The sequence below is a fragment of the Pezoporus flaviventris genome, unplaced genomic scaffold (genome assembly GCF_033815535.1).
Source record: "Pezoporus flaviventris isolate CSIRO_AGI_PZ_B2104156 unplaced genomic scaffold, CSIRO_AGI_Pfla_v1 ptg000001l, whole genome shotgun sequence".
Taxonomy (NCBI): domain Eukaryota; kingdom Metazoa; phylum Chordata; class Aves; order Psittaciformes; family Psittacidae; genus Pezoporus; species Pezoporus flaviventris.
In genome coordinates, this window is record NW_026892549.1 from 40,533,986 (window position 1) to 40,546,064 (window position 12,079).

General features: G+C 40.0%; 1 long non-coding RNA gene across 1 annotated transcript; it reads right to left on the reverse strand.

The window, feature by feature from the left end:
- Positions 1–292: 292 nt before the first annotated feature.
- On the reverse strand, positions 293–6,421 carry LOC133266195 (uncharacterized). Its single transcript, XR_009742289.1, has 3 exons — positions 5,532–6,421; positions 1,866–1,956; positions 293–1,158 (listed from the first exon to the last, which is right to left on the reverse strand). It is a non-coding gene; the product is annotated as an uncharacterized LOC133266195 (long non-coding RNA).
- Positions 6,422–12,079: the final 5,658 nt, after the last annotated feature.

The following is a 12,079-nucleotide window of genomic DNA, read 5'->3' on the forward strand; positions in this document are numbered from 1 at the left end:
TCAATTTAGACTTCTCTATAGGTCTATACAGCCTTGCTGGTTAGTGCTTGAGATATTTTTCCCACTTGTCCATATAGATAAAAGTCTTCTCAAAGTTCCCATCATCTCCCATCTTGGCTAGTCCAGTATTGTTTCTTCCAATCCTGCCAAATGCCACCTTTTTAGATTGTCAAATGAGAACACATGCACTTTATCCTACACCTGGGAGGAGCTTTCCAGAAATACGTGTGCAGGATTCTATCTTCAAATCATTTTCTTCAAACTCTCTTTTAGCACAGTGTCAATTAAATAAATGTTGAGAAAACTGCCATGCTATGCTACCAGAATTGCACTGTCATTGGGTCCTTCTGTTTGCCTGTCTCCGTGTCCACTTGCTGTCATCTCATTTTACACCTACACTGCAAGGTCTTTGGGCCAGGGACAGCCTCTTGTGTTTGTATAGTGCCACCCAGAGCAAAGCCCACTTTATGATTAAGAATTCTGCAGAACACAGACCAGTATTGCAAATTACAGCAAAGTGTCACTGTGGTGAGAGCAGCTGTCTCTGTCAACATAGCTTTCCTTACCGCAGAAGGGAGAGAAACCCCAGCAGACCTTTCTTCCCACACTTGTCTGCTTGCATCTTCTCTTAACAAAACAGTGTCTGCTTGACTCTGAGGCAGTTTCTCCAAGGGACACATCAGTGTCTCACACTTTGAAGCCTGTCTTGCAGTCAACCAGTCCTTTTTCCCTCTTCAGAGAAGGAATAACGTAAATCTTTAAAGGATACAGCAAACAAAAAGTGTCAAAACAATCAGGGGCCAGATCCAGAACCTATTATGTTTAAAGAAAATGCTAAATTTACTTCAATGGGCTTTGACAAAGGTCTGCTGTTATATAGAAAAACAGGCTTTGGGTGAAATTAGTCGAGTCATCACAGTAAGAAGCAGAGTCCCACCACTTCCAGTCCCAAGTTATCCAGCGATTCCCAGCCACCTGCTGGCAATTCACACTGTCTCTCTGGGCTGCCTTCCTGTAAAACTAACATATTCCAGCTGTTCTGTGGTCCCAGGCCTTAACCCTTGCCTCCTCTTACTAAGTATTTACTGTCTTCTTTTGCATCTTCCCTTTTCCTAAGCAACTTCAAGTCTCGCTCTTTATTCAACTCTGTGATGAGGCCTAAGAAAAAGGGGAGCCATTTATATTACAAAGTAAAACAAACAAGCAAATGAGACCCAAATTGGGAACTTCTTGCTTTGAATTCAAGCAATTCTGTAGGGGTGAATAAGACAAAAAAAAAACCTAGCCCTGTTCTGAATCTGAATATTTTGCAACAATTTGGTATTCTAATGGGAACATAAAAATAAATTATAAACAGGTCTTTAGCACTGCCCTTTCAAATTAATATTTTGGGAAATAAAATTAGTCCTTGACACCCAAGCTTATATATATACTCTATATATACTTTTCATATATTTATGAATATATACTTCCTTGTTCTAGTTCTATAGGAAAATTGCTGCTTTGGTATATTTATAATATGATATTAAAGCAGATATAGCCTTAGCGCTGTTGCCGTGTGTTACTGGACATCATGACAAAAAAAGTCAAAGAAAAAAACCCTACAGTTTCTTTATGAAAATAAAAAAATTAGAAAAAAAAGTCTTATTTTGCTTTCACTAAACTAACCAAAAAAGTATGACAAGAATTTTGTATGTGTCTTCTTGTCATCCACTTCTGTTCCCAAACACTATGGTTTATACTGATAATCAGATACAGCACACAGAATGAGTAGTTATTCTTCAGCTCCATCTGTGGTTCCCACCTACTAGGGGAAGGGTACGTAAGTCCTTGGTGCCATTAATTCTTCAAGAAGATTGCCTTACTTTGCTGCTTTTCAAAATACATTTTCACATCTTCAGGCACTGTGTGTGGCCAGCCATCATAACTGTTTCAGTTGAAAGGAACATGAAGAATCTGTCAATAAGTCAAACACAGGAAAATAACTGGGGTTCTAAAATGTGAATCTGGGAGATGGTGGGGAGAGAATACATACACTTCTGAAAGAAGCCTCTCAGGAATAAGAGGTAGTGCACAGAGACCAAGATAACATGGTAACATACATTTATATGTATAAATATACCCTCTCACATTCCAGCTGTTCACATACGAAGAATTAATTTATGTTCTGCCTGTTCTGTGGCAGGACATACACAGTTCATATTACAAAGTCATTAGCTGATATACCTTATTGCAGAACTATTGTATTCTGTCAAATTCCTACAAACGGAAGCACTTAGGGCTGTAAATAAAATATCCACGACTGGTAACATTGACTTGCACATCCTCAATCTTTAAAAATACTTTTAAAATTATATATTACTTCTAAAGGCATCAGGAACTGTACAGCATGGAAAGTAATTAGAGCATTGAATATCCATAGGAAGTACTTTAACAGATATAGAAAAACAGGGATAAAATGGATTACCATAAAGCATGCAGGAATTGTTTCAGAGATGTCTCAAAATTTTGCAATTGAATTCTGAAAGAAACAATGAGCAAATATGGGAAATCCTATGCAAACCACATAAACATTACCATAAAGCATGCAGGAATTGTTTCAGAGATGTCTCAAAATTTTGCAATTGAATTCTGAAAGAAACAATGAGCAAATATGGGAAATCCTATGCAAACCACATAAACAATTCTGTGGATGAGGACTCATCTTCTCTGCAGAGCTCATATCCAGAGGCTTTTCCCTGCCCCTAAGGAAGACAATCAGTGAGATATGGAATCTATTTTGGATATTTATTTCCTGATTAAATATAAATTATTCCTTGGTTCCTTTCACTTTTTGTCATTTGGGAGCTTTAGGTCCTGCTTCTTAAGCTCTCAAAACTCAAGAGTCCATTTGAAAGTTTTCACTATGAGTATCTTTTGAAAGAAGGATGACAGTAGTGTCTATCAACCTAAACAAAAACTGACTTTCAAGACAGTTAAAATAGCAGTCACATGGGTTTTGGTACGTGCTTCGTTTGAAGATGCTAAAACCTTATGTCTAAAAAGTGGGAATTTGAGGAGAAGTACTGATTTTAACCCAGAGTTACCCATTTCTCTGATTTATTTTTCTATTTGACTCTTTAGGAAGATTTATAGGGAAACTGAAAACATGAATTTTTTACTGAAACTTTTTTTAATGGAAATTGGTATCTTAGCAAAATAGCCTTCAATTGCCACGCTCTTAAAATGACTGCAGGAAGACCAAGGTATGGGGACACAGGGCAAGAGGCCTAACTTCGCCTGTTTTCTTCACCATTTTTAGTAAATGGTGCCCTTACTATAAGCAAGGTTGATATATAGTGATGATTACATCCTTCTAATATACCGTACAACAATGAAGTTTAACAGAGATGCTTTAGCAAGCTCTTGCAAAGCAATGTATCAGCTTCTAAAAGCAGAAACTGACCAGTATGTAAGGGCACAAATTGCTATTACAAGTTGACAAGTAAGATGTTTAAAAGCATTTAAAAGTCCTGCTCTCTGGGCTAGCTGACATTTTCTGAAGATATTTTCTAATATTTTTCTTACTCAGATGGCTTCAAATGGTGATTTGGGCAGCTGGAACCTGGGGGCATATTTGCTTCATTACATACATTATTTTGTCAGCTGGAGCCGATTTTTTGTTAATATACAGATGGACACAGAAAACCTTCAAAGACTTTACAAATATATTTTGTTTAAAATGTAAATATGACCCTGGTATCATTAATAGCCAAGCTAGCTTGTTTCTCTTCACATTCTACGCCTTATATGCCAATAATCTCAGGGCTTTATTTTGCTTGATATAAATTTTCATTAAGCCTGAGGAGGGCTCTTTCTGTCTTTCCTGACTGATTCAGGTTTAATTGGCCTCTAAGGATAGTAAGCTGCTTGAGGGTTCTTTCAGAATCTGTGTTCCTCTGCTGCTTTGCCAAATCATCTTTTTTTTTTTTTTTAATTTCATCCAGCAATTTGTTTCTATCAGGTCTTTTCTCCATTTTCCCTGCCACAGACAAAGCTGCTACATTTTTCTTCTGTCATTATACTTTGTAAGTTTTCTCCCCCACCAGTGTTCTCAGAAGAAATGCTGTTTTTCAGGTAGCTCTACCTTTTATTTCAGAGTCTATTATGATACATCCTAAAAAAGGTTTAGTCAGGAAAATTTTGCTATCTGTCTCTACTCCAGTCTAACTGAATCTCCATAATAGATGTGTGAGTTGATCATGCTATTTAACCTCTTTCCAGCAAGGCCAAACCAACTGTAAGGAAGTCAGAACATAATTGAATCTAAGACAGAGGCAGTATGAAAAATATGGAAAACCAAAAACCCCCTCATACATAAAGAATTGAAAAATAATACACAGAAAAGCGCTTTCTTTTCAGCTTGCTTTCTCTTTCTTAATAATCACATAGAATTCCTGGAGCTTTTTTCCCTTCTTTTTAACAGGGATGACTAGGTTTCTTACACAATTTCCTTTAAACTGAATTAAGAGGTTTGCTATCATTGTGTGTTTTCCTCACTTTTCATTCTCTTCTGTATGGATACGGAAGTCTCTATTTCAGCAGTATATTATTTCCATGAGCAGTACTGGATCTATTATTTGCTTGCTGTACCTCTAATTTGGCTTTCACAGTTTCAGAAATAGTCCCAATCTGCAACTTAAGTAGCAGATTTCTAAGCTCGCAGCTCACAATTTGCTTTCTCGGGCTGTCTTTGCAGCCAGTACTCCTCAGTTCCTCTACGCAGCTTGCTTTATTTAACAAATTTCCAACCATAAAGTTTGTGACAGCCAAAGCCATCTCTCTTTACATATGGCTAAATACTCAGAGAGTCAAGCTTAGCCTGAGATGGATTCTGATCTCTCGCTATAGATACTTGGGTTTTCAGTAATGTAAACTACAAATTTTTAACCATGATATTCTCAAATACACTCTCATGTCTGCATCATTTTCATTGTGTTCAAGAGCCTTTAAAAACGGAAAAGACAACTATTCCAGAATTTGGTGAAGTTCTGAATACTGACAGAGAAATTGTAACAAGAGGAGTCTAGTTAAAGTCAGTAATTTACTGTACAGTATTTTTTATGTCTAAGAACTAAAAATTGCACAGAAAAGCTAAAAATGTATACTAAGTACTTTCTGTATCAGGGAGAGAGGGCAGAGGAAAGACTCTGGAGAGATAAAGGGAATGGGAGAGAAATAATAAGGAGGGGATAGAGAAATCAAACATTAAGACAGAGGAAAGACACAAGCCCTCTGCTTCTGACCCGAATTAAGCAGATGCTTCCCATTAAAGCAGTCATCTCAAATTAATACCTTGAATTAAATTCTCCATCCACTGAACATCAAGGAGGACATGATTCCATCACAGTCTTTGAGATAAAACCAAATAACTGAATAGATGTTTAAGACTGCTGTTAGAAATGTTTTCTGTAGTCTTTCTTGAAATGAAAAGAATGAGAGAGACGAACACAGAAGTAAATGAACAGTTTCACGCAAGTACTTATGTTTACCTGGCTAAAGAGAAGCAGGAAAGCATGTTCTCCTAACTCAGATGCTTGCTTGTAAATAGCCTTGGACCCTTATTACTACCTTTGTCTTCCCCAAAACATGCAAAATTTTCGTGCTCCAAGAAAAAAGAATCTAAGATAACAAGCAATAATATTTCATTGCCTTCAAATGGTTGCATATACAAAGGATATATAACGAAGAATACAAGATCTCTTTTATAAACAGTGAAGCCACACATTACGCGATGGCGTCAAATGCTGTACCTGTATCTCAGCCTGTCTGGAAAGTCTTGGGGTTGCAGGACCACAACACTTCACTTGTCTGCTATGCACAGATCTTCTGCACACACTAAACTGACAGATCACAAATTGTGTTGTCAGACAGAGAAACTAAACAAGAAAAAAGCAGAAAACTTTTGGCCTCTGTGGTCTTTTCCAGTTATTGCTACTTCAAGCATTTCCTTAGATAAAGCGCAGGTTAAAATATGCTCAACGAGAAATGTCATTTGAAATTGCAAGAATCCCTAAGATGTACTGAACAGTGCATTTGAAAAACAAATCACATTTTACGTGCACACACCAGTCTTTTAACATTCAGGTTGCAAACTGTTTCTATTCGACATGTCAAATGTGTGGTGGTTTTGGTGTTGTTGGTTTGGGTTTTTTAACTTGCATAACTTTATCCATTTTTTTTAAACGATTCTGTTGTAATCTTTTACAGCTGTTCACACGCTCTGGTCCCAAAATCTGCAATTTTCTCACAGTATCTGGAGATGAATTTCAAAACTAGCCTGATTTTAAAGTATTAAAAAAGTCATGAACACTGGGAGAAATTCATTCAAACTACTTACTCAATAAGTGTTTCACCTGATTTTTTGTTGCATTACACTGAACTCAGCTTTACTGTGGTGATCACCCACACATGTCATAAAAGTAGATGTAAGCCTTACCATAACAAAAGCATAAAACTTGTTTGTAAGCAATAAATTATTTATGAATTTGCACACTTAATTGTATTTTTTATAAAGGGGGGGTCTCTAATTGTATAGGCTTTATTGCATGAAATTATATGGACTGTGATACCCTATATGATGACTGGACAAGAGACATCCACAAATAGCCCTTTTAGCTTACTTATCATTGGCAGACGTAAAGATCCCTCAAAGTGACATCAGGCCACAATTAACTCTTTTGCCCCTTTTATGTGTTCAACATTCAAGAGCAGGGTCCTCATTTTCTTCATACTGCTCCTCCCATAAGCAGGACAAAAAAAAAGTTATGAATATTTCTACCCCAGAGCTTTCTGCCTCCCACAAATAGACACGGAAACATCTGTTGCTCTTGCTCGTAAGAGGCAGGAGGAGCAAAGGGGCTTCTTTGGAGAGCTGCAGAAGAGGCATGTGTTAAGTGAGGCTGAAAATGAATGCAGTAGGAGGTTTAATGCTGGAAGTGGCGGTTCACCTCCCTCACTCTGCTCCTGATGTCGGACCTCATCCACAATTGCTCTGTATTCCTATTTGACATCATACACATACCGAGAGGGAAAACTGTAAAATATGCCAGGTCCCTCAAATCTCCCACATTTGAAATCTCCCATTGCTATTCCTTCCTCTGAGTCACAAAATGCATTAAGTATTGATATAATTTTAAAAGGTGTGCTATTTACAGGAAAGACTTGAATGGCTGCTTTGGAAGCATTTCAAGCTGTCAAACAATTATATATTTAGGGCAAATTACATTTAGTAAAAACAGCTACAGACACACATGGAAAAATTATGAATAAATCCCATTATCTCAGACAGCAGCTTTGCCACAAATAATCCTAGATGGAATTACACATTTAAGCCAAAAACACGAGGCACTGGCCTGCACATGACACCCCCTCACAGCTGCAGTGACCCTCTTAACCGCCATGGCAGCACTCTGACAAAACACCACTTAAAAACAAAGCCCAACACTGACCAAAAGTCACTTAAAAACAAAACTCAACACCACATGCTCACACCCTTGGCTCGCACCCCCACCAGACGCATCCCACCCTCAGCCCCACATGCCACCTGATGAGGGCGATGGGGGAGCAGGGGGAGCTTGAGGCCCCACGGCTAGGCTGTGGATCCCCTGCTGCAGGCAGGACCCGGGCCAGCCCTTTGGACCGGTCTCCAAAATAAATAATGTTACTCAATTTGTGCTGCCTGTGCGTGTGTACGTCTGTGGAGATGGATGCAGCACAGCTGTGGCAGTGTGAGGAGGTCTGTGGGTCCTTTTGTCTGGCACAAGCGTCCCTGTGGTGTCTAGGCCTATGCTGCTGTCGCTGGCCAGCTATGTCTATGGCCTTACGTGGCAGGGGAGATGCGGAGACCAGCTCTAGCCACAGCAGGCAATCAAAGCTTTTGTGGTGGAGGGAACTGAGAAACAGCCTTCTCAGACAACAAATAAAGCCAACATGCAAAGGAGACATAAAAGACAAGAGGCAAACATTGATTTTGCCACAGGACCAAGCCCCACTCTCGTATTTAGTTTCCAATCCAATTCCTAAATGCTGCTATCCCTGCATTTAAAATGAAAGAACAGAATTACCTCATAGCAGCCTTCTAGCATTTGAAGGGGGGCTATAGGGATGCTGGGGACGGGCTCTTCATTAGGGACTGTAGCGATAGGACAAGGGGTAACGGGTTAAAACTTAAACAGGGGAAGTTTAGATTTGATATAAAGAGGAAGTTCTTTCCTGTTAGGGTGGTGAGGCACTGGAATGGGTTGCCCAGGGAAGTTGTGAATGCTCCATCCCTGTCAGTGTTCAAGGCTGGGTTGGACAGAGCCTTGGGTGACATGGTTTAGTGTGAGGTGTCCCTGCCCGTGGCAGGGGGCTGGAACTAGATAATCTTAAGGTCCTTTCTAACCATAACTATTCTACGAGTCTATGATTCAGCCAGACACCACCCAAGCAACAGCTCACAGTTCAGTCTTCAGCACACAGCTGTTCTCCATCATAAATCGCCTTCAATTGTGTATATTACCAGATACAAGCTTTATTAGCCCTCAAGCAACAACACATATCTGTGGCAAACCTTCATCTAGCATGTGCTCTTGCTGGGTTTATGGCATATGGTGACCTGTCAGGAGAACTATGACAGGAAAGGGAGGTGCACAACAGCAGTAAAGAAAAAAAGCAGTAAAGACTGCTATGGAAACATCACAAATGCCAGAAAGCTCTACGTAGCACTCAAAGTTTGCCTTCTGGCCCCTTTCCTCGCTTTATCGCATCTCATCTGATCCGTCTACAGCATTCATACTTGTCTGGAACCTGGACCCCAGAAGGTTTCAGTGGAGGGTTCAGAGATTAGGACCCATAAACTATACAAACTCTCACTGTTGTGCGTCTCCACAGCCTTCTGCGGTCCTGCTCCAAATCCCTTGTCCAACACATCTGTTCATAGCTCTTTGCTGCCATCCTTACTTGGTTCTAACATTTCACATGTCTTCCTAGCAGCCCATAGACTGTGCCCCAGGAGCACTACTTTATTAACTTCTTGTTCAGTGGCTAACTAACACTGTAACTAACAAGCTGCTTGTTACCAGCCCACTTACCTCAGCTCTTACCCACTCCCCAGTTCTGCTCTTGACAACATGGTGGTGCTGCCACACAGACCTGTATCTGCTGTAGCAGGGGTCCCAGCCAGGGTCCAAGGCTTACACAGCAAGGGATACAGCCATGACAGATTAGCTTGTGCTCAACACTCCAAAACAGGCAGAGTGTGACCTGAAACAGTAGGAGCTCAGGGCTGGTAGAAGGTCCCAGTGCAGGCTGCAGCCAACCGAACAACACAAGACATCTCTTCTTCCCTTTCCAGAGCCATCATTTTCACCACTAAAACTTCCAGTAGTACCACCTGCAGTACTGGAACCAGACTACAGTACCATGGGAAAGAAAGGCTTGCAGAATGCACACACACAGAGAAAAAGTCTCCAAAACCCACAGAAAGTAGAAGCAATAGGATTTTGTTGCATTCAGCCACCTTCCCTACATACTGACAATGACTCATGCAGTGGCCTAGGAGAGGATAGAAAGCAGGATCCAATTTAGCCAGTAAACGTAGATCATTCTCATCAGAAACTTCACCATGATGTCTCCACCATAGGGTGAGCAGATGCACAGAATCCAAATGATTTTTCCTGCAAACCTATACTAGGGTGTCATTTCTTAACACAGCAGCCATGGTGCTTGCAACATGATGGAGTAGACTGTTATTCTCCCAAGTGTTTGACTGCCAAATCAAAACACAGTCTGATGGAGGGAAATAAAAAAACAACAAAACAGTTAGGAAGTATCTGTGATGAAGTAGCCATTTGTGGGCTTTGTGCATAAATTACAAATAAAGTTCTGTGAGTATCTTGCATAGGGGAGTAAGTTCTAAAGAAACAGAAGGAAGAACTTAAAAATGTGGGTGGCCCAACATATGTGAAAGTCAGGGACTCCTTTGGATAACATAACGTTTCAGAGATATTTTATCCATGCCTGGCACGAAGCTCAATGATCTCTCTGAGGGCTCTTTTCCTGTCAGAGTCCTTATTTGAAAGACCTTTCTGGAGAAAGGTGTGTTGGAATATGATACTACTAATCAACTAATCATTACTGCTTGAAAATTACTTGCTACAGTGATCTAGCAGCCTGTAATCCTTGGTATTGTTCTTCAAGTAGTTTTGTGAAAAATGCATGTTTTAAGATATACAGAGAAGTAAATCTTGTTCTATGTGTTAGGCATGCCACTAGCATGAGATTTGAGCTTTCAAAGGGAGCTGAAAAGCTGTGCGCAAACAATAAAGAGTCACAAGTCTTGCTTTGGAACTTTTTCCTGCTGGTGTCCCTCTCATGTTGAGTTCAAACTCTGCGCAATTGGTCTGTTTGAGAAAGCATAGCAGGGGAAGGAAAGTTATTTCCTTGCAGATAATTTTCAGAGCATTCTTCTGCCAACTCAGCAATGATAGGGCTTGAGAATGTGTACCAACTTGTGTGGACAGGGGCTTGGCCAGCCTCAAGATGCGAAAGTCAGTTCAGGAGTTACAGAGAGTCTCTGGTTTGAGTCAGAAATGCCTTTTCGTTTGTTTCATCATTATGTAAACCTATGTAGAACCCCTTTTATAAAATATTTCCTTTTGATACAATCTTTCAGAAACTAGAGCACAGAATAACCTGACACAAACCACCAATGCCCCCCTGGTGTGGAAAATGGGTGTGATTCCTGTCTAGTAGAGACACTAAGAGAGCACAGGGTTTCTCTTTACTGTGTTACCAGAGAAAAGCAGCAGACATTTTTTTTACATGTTCCTTCATTTAAAATAAGCAAACCTTAAACCTTCTTTGTATGGGCAATTTTAGGTCCTAATAAGCATCAAACTATGGGATTTACCATACAAAGTTTGAAGCTAACTGTAACTGTTAGAGAGAGTGAAGACTTACCACTGAAGTGAGGAAACACTGTCAGGCACATTTCTGACTTTCGGGTGAAGAATCTTCAAATAACATACTACCCCCCTACACATAACACAAAACATAGAAAATCTTGTATCCAACACAATACATCCTGTATGGTGAACCTAAAAATCGAGTTATGTTCACATTTTATACATAGTTATTTTCCAGGTACAGAGTCTGAGGTACTGCAAAAAGGCATGCAGCCCAATTCTAAGCTAGGGGCCAACTTGAATCTTTCAACTGCTGCAAAACCCCAACATCACACTGAAGAGCTTTTTTACTCTTACCCTGTTTTTCCTTTGCTTGTGGTCTCTTGCTGGTCTCAGGAACTGGAAAGGACAGATGAATCTGGAAGAGGTGAAGGCTCCCACACACCACTGCTTCACTACCAGGAAGTGATCACAGGTTCTTGTGATAAACTACTGATCCCATTCAGAGCAATACTGCTAAAAGCACCTACACATCTGACTAAGATCCTAGCAGACATCCTACAGATTACAGATTATATGAAAGATGTACCAGAATACATTGAAGTAGTAATGAACAATTCTGGAGCATCAAAAGGAGGTGGTCTTTTAATAGAAAATATCATCTGCTAGATAAGATTTGAGCCAGCCACATCAGCTGCTTCTGCCCTGTTCTACAGTGCATGATCCACACTTCTGGTCATAATAGTGGTGGTAAAAAGCTGGAGGAAAGACAGCCACCTGCTCGTTACTTCTTTACTTAAAGGAACTAAGAACCACTTAAGAGGTGACTATTAGCTTCATTCCCCAGCACCCACAACTAGTTAAATGCACATATCAAAGCTTCCCTGAAGCCATTGGGAAGGCTTGTCTTACAGATTCCAACATCTCAAAATGCCTCAAACCAAAACCTGGTATTTCTTGTCCAGACAAGCTGAAAGAAGAGCTTTGTGGAGTCCCTTCCAGGGGAAAATCTGAATCTTCAAACCAGAAATTCTGCTACTCATCAGTGTTTCAATGATTATATCATTCTCCTTAGTCATAGTGCCCCTTGGGCTAGTAAATAAACCTCATCTTCTACAAGAATCAGTAGTAGTTTGTAACTTGCAAGGATC